Source organism: Sorex araneus, chromosome 1 (genome assembly GCF_027595985.1).
Source record: "Sorex araneus isolate mSorAra2 chromosome 1, mSorAra2.pri, whole genome shotgun sequence".
In the NCBI taxonomy this organism is placed as follows: Eukaryota; Metazoa; Chordata; class Mammalia; order Eulipotyphla; family Soricidae; genus Sorex; species Sorex araneus.
Genome location: NC_073302.1, coordinates 436,961,884 through 436,970,587, shown reverse-complemented (window position 1 = coordinate 436,970,587; position 8,704 = coordinate 436,961,884). Strand labels below are relative to the sequence as shown.

General features: G+C 57.5%; 1 protein-coding gene across 1 annotated transcript in view; it reads left to right on the top strand.

Moving 5' to 3' along the window:
• The first annotated feature begins 3,891 nt into the window (after positions 1-3,891).
• Positions 3,892-8,704, top strand: part of LOC129402524 (UPF0606 protein KIAA1549-like) — a 61,594-nt gene continuing 56,781 nt past the window's right edge. The window contains exon 1 of the mRNA XM_055129436.1: positions 3,892-3,989. The gene's annotated coding sequence lies outside the window, so the exon portion shown is untranslated. The remainder of the gene's footprint in view (positions 3,990-8,704) is intronic.

Genomic DNA, 8,704 nt, shown 5'->3' with positions numbered 1-8,704 from the left:
GCTGCCTTTTCCCTCAGCATGTGACAGCCAGTTTCCAAGCTGTGGAGCAAATCTCCTGGTACTTCTCTCTACTATTCTTGGGTGTTAGTCTCCCATTCTGTTACTTTATATTCCACAGATGAGTGCAATCTTTCTATGTCTGTCAGTCTCATTCTGACTCATTTCGCTTAGCATGATACTTTCCATGTTGATCCACTTATATGCAGAGTTCATGACTTCATCTTTTCTAACAGCTGCATAGTATTCCATTGTGTAGATGTACCAAAGTTTCTTTAACCGGTCATCTGTTCTCGGGCATCTGGTTTTTTTTTTTTTTTCCAGATTCTGGCTATTGTAAACAGAAGCACTAATCTCTTTAACTATTTGCCACATCTTGTTTGATCTCTTTTTGAGGAAAGTTCTATGGTTTCTACCTAAACCTATGTAATTCCAAATTCTTTGATCCCACATAAACACACTTGAACTTTTTATAACTGCTTCCTGAAGTTTTAGGTCTGTACTTGAAATGATCACTGCCAGCCAAGGCAGGAGTAATCAAGTCCCAGAGTCGAGCGAGTTGGGACAAGCCACTTGTTAAAGGTGACAACATATCTGGTTTGATAGGGACCACACTCAGCGTTGCCCAGGGTTTACACATGGCTCAAGATTCTGGGGTCATTTTTGGTGGGACTAAGGGGGCTTGTAGTTCCAGTGATGGAACCGGGGGCCTCTGCATACAAGACATCATCTCTCGCCCAGTGAGCCACAGACTCAGTGGCTCCAGATCGTTCCTCCTGGCCTCTCTGTCTGCCCTGTAGTCACATCCAACTCCTGGCAGGCTGTCTTTCCTATTCCCCTGAGATTGAGGGGGCCCCTGTCAAAATCAGCAGAGGCTCGCACCCGGGACACCAAAACGTCGGGAAGGTACCTGCTAAGCAAGCAGGCTTTGTTTGGGGGCCACGCCCCGGCCATGCTCAGGCCTTACTCCTGGCTCTGCACTCAGGAATTACCCCTGGCAAGCTCCAGGGACCATATGGAGTGCTAGGGACCGAACCCGGGTCAGCTGCATGCAAGGCAAAGACCCTTCCTGCTGCACTGTCGCTCTGGCCCCTAAGCAAGCGAGCACTGCCTGCCTGCATCTGGGGAGCCACACAGCAGCTGTGGGAGGAAGAGGTCACACAGCCCCCAGAAATGCACCTGTGGCCTCGCAGGCAGGGGGCTCTCGGGCCCTAGATGCCTGGACGTGTGTGTGTGTGTGTGTGTGTGTGTGTGTGTGTTCTTGGTGCATGTTCCCTTGGCCTCTTAGCACTCCTTGTTCTATGAGGAGATGAACTGTTGGAGAAGGCCTTGCAGGAGGTGGGGGTGGGGAAGCTGGCATGCCAGGCCTCAGAAATGCCTAAACTGAGGGTGGACTGCTTCTCCGTGGCCCAGACCCTAAACCAGATGGATGCCTTTGGAGGACCAGGTGAGTTCTGTTCTCCCCACAGGGTTGTTAGGTTAAACGGGAAAATAGCAGACAAGAATTCCAATTGGCTATATAAAGCTATATATATATATCTTACCTCTTTAGCTTTTTCTGGGGGTGGGGTTGGGTGGGGCAAACCTGGAGATGCCCAGAGGTTGCTTCTGGCTCTGCACTCAGGAATGACTCCTGGTGGTGCTCAAGGGACCCATATGGGATGCTGGGGATAGAACCCGGGTCTTGCACATGTAAGGCAAGTGCCCTGCTTGCTGTACCATCACTTAGGCCTTCCTTCCTTCCTTCCCTCCCTCCCTCCCTCCCTCCCTCCTTCCTTCTTTTCTTCCCTCCCTCCCTCCTTCCCTCCTTCCCCTCCTCTCTCTCTTTCTTTCTTTCCTTCTTTCTTAGCTGCTGGCACATAAGCGCCCCATCTGCTATACTATGTCCCTGACCCTGACCCCACGGGCTTTTTTCTTCATCTGATGAGAACCGAATGGCAAGACCGCCAGCCTCCCTTCTCTCAGAGCACTAACAGGTGGGTGCTGAAATGTGGCCACTAGATTTATTGCATTGCATCACTGACCTTATCTTAACCCTTCTCAAACATAAATATGTATCAGGTTCATATATGTGGGGGAAAGCACGCGAGAGCACGCGCGCGCACACACACACACACACACACACACACACACACACACCCTGTACCACCCTGTACCACTGAGCCCTGGAAGATATTTTTCTAACCCCCGAGGCAGAAAGCTCTAAATCACAGCATCAGGGACACCCACTTGTGCCCGCTGAGCAAGGCCACGAAGTTCCCTGGGGATTTTACTCTCCTTAGAGTTGTGACCTTGAGTCATTTCTATTATCTCCAAGTTGTGGCTTTTATTGCTAAGTGATGTCAATTCCTTCTTAATGGCTGGACAAACATTTCCTGTTTCTTGGACTGGCCCGGAGCCGAGAGGGAGCCTCCTGGGGTTAGAACCTCTGGGGTTCCAGTGTCAGGGTCGGGGTGGGGGTGCCTGGAGGTGGGGGCCCAGTGTGCAAGTTCAACTCCACAAAGGCATCAGGAGGGACTACTGGGGGGGGGTGCTATGGGAGCCCCCTGAGGCTTCATGTGGCTGCAGAGGCAAAGCCAACATTCATAATAGACCGTATAACACAAGCGCAACAAGACAATTGAAAAATCCGCGCAGGGCAGTGGTCTGTGGTCCAACCACCGCGCCTACGTGGGGATTTTGCAGAACGAACAGGGGCCGTGTGAGAGCACCGGGCCCTGTGGATGAGAGCCAGACCCGAGGGCAGGGACTCACGGGTGTGTCTGCTGGAGGCCAAGTGCGTCCAAACCCTCTGTCGATGGAAGGTAGGCGAGGACACAGGGACAATCGACGTAGGGGCAAAATGAGGGGCCCAAGCCCTTTGACCATTCCCCAAGCATCTTCTGTGACCCTGCCGGGCGCAGGGATGGAAAGATTTCTCCGCCAGATTATGGTTTGGTTCGTTTTGGGGGGGCCATCTCTGTGTGTGTGTGTGTGACCCAAGTGCCCCGCACCCATCTACCTGCCGGCCCCGGTGCTGACTCCCTGCCTCGCCCCGCTGGGCCTCGCTGGAGGGGGTGGGGGGGGGGAACCAGGCTGGAGAACAACGTGGGGTCTTTCCAGAAGATTCGCACTTGTGTCCACAGCCCCTTCCCGGGCATTTAGCCGAGCGCCGGCGCCTCGCATCTAAAGAACCCACCGCGCTGCCAAGACGCGCCAGCCGATGCCAAGAGCCCCCAGGGCCACCTCCGCGTTGCCAGACCTTGAAACCCCGGGGGGGCTCTCCGGAGTCGGCCGCCGGGCGCGCCCCCGACACCCCGTTCACTCCCCGTCCCCGTCTCGGGCACTTTGCTCATTGTTCCCGGCGAAGTCGCGAGCGCGGGGACGGGGCCTGCCGGGCGCGGGGCGCGCGGGGGTGCCGGGGCGGCGCGGGTCCGGCCCGCAACCCCGCGCGCGCCCCTCCTCGGCCCCGCGGCCGCGGGAAGCGACTCTCGGGGCTCCGGGGCGCGCCGGGCCCGGCCGGGCTTTTGTCCCCGCGGCGGCCGCCGGCGGCAGGGCCCCGGCCACGTGCGGGCCGGCGGGGAGGGCGGCCCGGGGCGGCCGGCGCGGCGCGGGGTCCCCGGGGCGGAGGCAGCGCCCGGCCGGCCGGGAGGTGGAGCTCGCCGCCCCGCGCCCGGGCCCGCGCGTTGCCGGGCAGCGGCTCCCGGCTCCGGAGGGGGCGGAGCGGCGAGGCCGGCGTGCGGCGCCCGCGGCCCGAGTCCCCGAGCCGGCCCCCGGCGCGCCCCCGCCTCGCCGCGGCGCCCCGGCCCCGGCCCGCGAGCCCCGAGCCCCGAGCCGCCGGGCAGGCGCGGCCATGGCCGGGCAGCCCCGCGCCGGGCTCGCGCCGCTCGGCCCCGGGCCTTCCGCCCGCCGCGCCCGCCGCCCGCCGCCGCCGCCGCCGCCGCCCGGCCTCCGGCTGCCGCTGCTGCCGCTGCTGCTGCTGCTGCTGGCCCGGCCCGCGCCGTGCGCCCCAGGTAAGCCGCCGCCCCTGCCCCGCCGCGGGCCGCGCCCCCGCGCCCCCCGGGCCCAGCGCCCCGAGCCGGCGCCTCCCCCGGCGCTCGCCCCGCCGGCCCCCGGGACCCCGCCGCCCCGCCGGCCCCGCGCCCAGCCTGCCCTCAGTGGCCCTGCGGAGGGCGGGCGGCTCGCGGCTCTGTGCGTGCCTCGGTTCGGGATACTTTATTGTTGTGTAAGGGGGTACCCGGGGCGTGTGCGTGTGTGTCTGTGTGTGTGTGTGCGCGCGCCTGTGCTTCCCGGCGCTGTTTATCGCATTGCTCCCCTGTAGCTCCGCGCCCCCCGCCCCCAGGTGCAGGCGGGCGGGCCGGCCCAGTCCCCCCTCTCCAGTGCACCAGGACACAAAGAACACTCAAAGAACATCTCTTGGAAAGCGCCCTGGCCCTGGATCTTTCCAGGGAAGCAGCTATCGCTGCTACTTCTGCAAAGGCATTAGTACAATGGAGTGGGGAAATACCGGGGTTCTGAAGTGCCGGCCGGGAAGCAAGCAGTCGGGGCTGTTTTTAGCCTGTTCATCCACACGGAATGAAGAGGCATGGCTTTCCCTTTTTTATTTTTTTGGAGAAGGCACGGGGGCGGGTTTTGTTGTTAGGAAATGACTTGATTCCTCTTGCTTCTCTGAAATGTTTGTTTGTCCACCTGAGCTCGTTGACAGCCGGAGGACAGCCAGTGTGTGTTGCCCCAGCCTTGAAGGGGTCCCGGGAAAAAGAAGAGCGCTCACTCCTCCTTCCCCATCTCCCCCATATACACACAGACACACACACACACACACACAGACACAGACACACAGACACAGACACACAGACACCGATACACAGACACACAGACACACAGACACACAGACACACACACAGACACACAGACACAGACACATACAGACACACAGACAGAGACACACAGACACAGACACACACAGACACACACACAGACACAGAGAGACACAGACACACAGACACACACATACCACACACACACACACACTCTGGTGGCTACTCCAGGCCTTCTGGCTCGTGCATGGGAGCAGAGTACTGGCCACTAACTTGGGCAAGGGTCCGGGGAGGGGCTCATGGGAAGGTGTCCTTAGATCTCACAGCGGGCGTTAGACGGGGCTGAGCGGGTGACAGGACAGTTGAAATTCGGGCAGGGGTCCCTGACCCAGAGGACGGAACCTTCCTGCTTATGGAAGGGGAACCGGGCAGAGGCCAGAGCAGGGCCTGCTCAAGGTCACGGGCTAGTTGGCAGGGAGCGGTCACTTCTTCACTTCTTCCCCGCTGCTGCGGGCCCACGTACAGCTGAGACGGCTGCCCCCGGGGTCCTGGAGTGTGGCCCTGCCTTGGGGAGGCCCATGGGAGTCGGGAGGGTGTACGTGGCTCAGAGAGCGTCAGGCCCGTGTCCAGCTCCTGCTGCGGGCTGGGCTGTGTGTCCATCCCGAGAAGACACCGGCTTTGTGTGAGTCACGCTCACCGAGGGCGCTGACAACCCCGATGGATCCTTACGGCGGGGCTGGTGCACTACAGCACACTGTGGCTTCCACCGAGCGCGGTCAGGGTGCCGGGTGCTGCCTTTGCCGACACAGCCCGCTGCTGGTGTCGGAGGAGGCATTTATTCCCACTTGACAGACGGGTACTATCGTGTCCTAGGACTCGAGGTCGGTAAGCTCTGGACACCCCAGCTTTCCTGGCCGTTGGGTCTGTTGTGGAGGTCGTACTGGTCACTCTGGAGATCACTTTGAAACGGACAGTGGGGCCCTCTGTACGGTCCTCCCACAGAAACCTGTGTTGTTATTAAAGGTATTTTGTTTATCTTTAATAAAAACTCGTTTAAGTGCATCTGAAAGATACTTGTTTTTACTAAAGGTATTTTGTAATTGGGGGCTCCCCAGCAGTGTTGGGGCCCACCAGGGGTCCCCCAGGAGACCAGGTGGTGCTGGGGATCCAACTTGGGGCCCTGTGTGTGCTAAGCCTGCACCCCAGCTTTTCTCTTTTTTTTGGTGGTTAGTGCTGGGGGCTACTCCCCGTGCTGTTCTTGGGACCTGGCGGTGCTTGGGGGACCAGGCAGTGTCGGGACTCAAACCTGGGTCGGCTGCATGCGAGGCAAATGCCTTACCCCTGTGCTACCCCTCCAGCTCCAACTGCCAGCTTTCTCTTCCTCGATCTCTCCCTATCTCTCTGCTTCTCCCAGTACAAGTATTCTGCAGGGAGAGAGGAAATTAGTTGTATTTTGCTCTAGAACTCATGTCACAGGGGCAGAAGAGTTGCATTTCGGGGGAGGAGGGTGTGCAGAAGGTGTAACCGGTGGTGCTCAGGGCTTATTCCTGGTGGGAATCAAGGGGACCGTATGGGATGCCAGGGAGCAAGCCGGGACCGACCGTATGCAAGGCGCACACGCCCACTCGGGTGCAGGGCGTGTTCACAGCAGGCGGGACCCGCTGGATTTGCCCGGGAGGACCTCTTGCAGGCTCCCAAAAAAGGTGGGACCCCGTGCTTAGGAAGGGCCTTTTTTTTTTTTTCTTTTCGGGTCACACCCAGCGATGCACAGGGGTCATTCCTGGCTCATGCACTCAGGAATTACTCCTGGCAGTGCTGGGAGACCATATGGGATGCTGGGAATCGAATCCGGGCAGGCCGCATGCAAGGCAAACGCCCTACCCGCTGTGCTATCACTCTAGCCCCCCCTTTTTTTTTTTTTTTTAGTTGATGGACAATAAACTTTTTTTTAGTCTTCTCTGTTGCTTGTTGCTGCTGTGTCCTCAGCAAGTGGGAGTGGACAGGCCGAACCCTCTTTCCTAGGTTAGCGGCAATTCCCTGCTCGAGTCCTGGTTTGGATTTCCCGGGCCAGGCTCGTGGCCCTCCTGCAGCCAAGGGAGAGCCCTCTCTGGGCGAACGCACCCTCCCTCCAGTTATTTATTTATTTATTTCAGTTTAGATTCCTATGATCATCTGTTGCCCTTTCGTGTTTGTTTAAATGCTAAACACACTGGTAAGTTGGGCCTTGATGCTTCACTCTTTCTTGTTGTTTGTTTCGGGGCCACACCTGGCTGGGCTCAGGCTTCCTCCTGGCTGTGTGCTCAGGGAGCACATCTGGGGACCGTCTGTGCTGATGGGGATTGAACCTGGGTTCAGTTTCCTTGACCACTGGACTGTCTCTCCGTCCCCGCTGGTTTGCTCTGTGGAAACAACTTGTGCTACGTTGGATTTGCTTTTGAGTGTGGGAGATGGTACACCCCGTATGTTAAAAGAAAGAACTGGGGCTCGGAGGTGGTACAGCAGTCAGGGGCCTCACCCTGCGGCCCCGGAGCATTGCAGGGTGCATTCCTGGGCACCCCCAGCACTGCCAAGGTGTCCCCAGCACCATAGGGCCTGGCCACTGAACTGCAGGTTCGGTTGGCTGAGAATTGCCAGTGGGGGTCCCCAGGTCTCTGGAACACCCTTTAAAAGGCCCCCCCCCTCCAAAAGGAGGAATTGTGGCCCATTCTTTCTCCTTTTTCAGGCCTGAGTCTTTATTAAAATCATCGTTCTTGGGGCTGGAGCGATAGCACAGCAGGTAGGGCGTTTGCCTTGCACGCGGCCGACCCGGGTTCGATTCCCAGCATCCCATATGGTCCCCTGAGCACCGCCAGGAGTAGTTCCTGAGTGCAAAGCCAAGAGTGACCCCTGTGCATCGCCAGGTGTGACCCAAAAAGCAAAAAAAAAAAAAAAAAAAAATCATTGTTCTTGGAGCTGGAGCCGTAGCACAGCAGGTAGGGTGTTTGCCTTGCACGTGGCTGACCTGGGTTCGATCCCTAGCATCCCGTAGGTTCCCCTGAGCACCGCCAGGAGTAATTCCTGAGTGCGTGAGCCAGAAGTAACCCCTGTGCATCGCCGGGTGTGACCCGAAAAGGAAAAAAAAAAACCCAACTCATTGTTCTCATGAAGCGGTAACAAAGCGGAGATTATTGAAAGGTACAGAAATGGGGACCCCGTCATCACACGGTCCAGGGGCTGGAGAGATAGTACAGAGGTAGGGCACTTGCCTTGCATGCTGCGACCCGGTTCGACCCCTGGTCTCCCATGTTGTTGCCTAATCCCTGAGTGCATCCCGGGAGTAATGCCGAAGGGTAGGCGGGTGTGGCCCCCAAACAGAAACAAACATCATTTTGCCTTTTTTTTTTTTTGTTGTTGTTGTTGTTGGTGACATTCAAAAGAAACAAAAATGTAATTGAACGCACAATTGTGGTTTGCTACCCTTTTCACTCTGTTTAGCTTAAGCATTGCCTAATGCATTAAATATTGAAACCTCAATTTTCCATCCTAATAATTTATGCAATTATTCTTTTATTATTTCCAGCTATTTTGTTATAAATACTGCCACAATGACTCGCATGTTGATGAGGCTTTGCGTGTCTCTGTGTGCATGTGTGGTTTGGTATGCATCCCTAGAAGGGAAGTTGGTATGTGAGGAAGGCTAAGGCCTGTTCTTGGACTCTCTCCTGCTTTCTGCCAGGTGTGTAAGGGGGCTCAGCAGTGATGGTTGGAGGGAATCAACTTTTTTCTTTTTGCCCTTTTGGGCTACATTTGGCGGTTGCGCAGGGCTTTGCCTTGGCTCTGTGGCTGGGAGCCGCCTGGGGTGCCTGTGTGAAGGCCAGCATCCTACCACTCCCGTCCCTGAATCAACTTCTTAAAAGCCACTGTATGAGGTG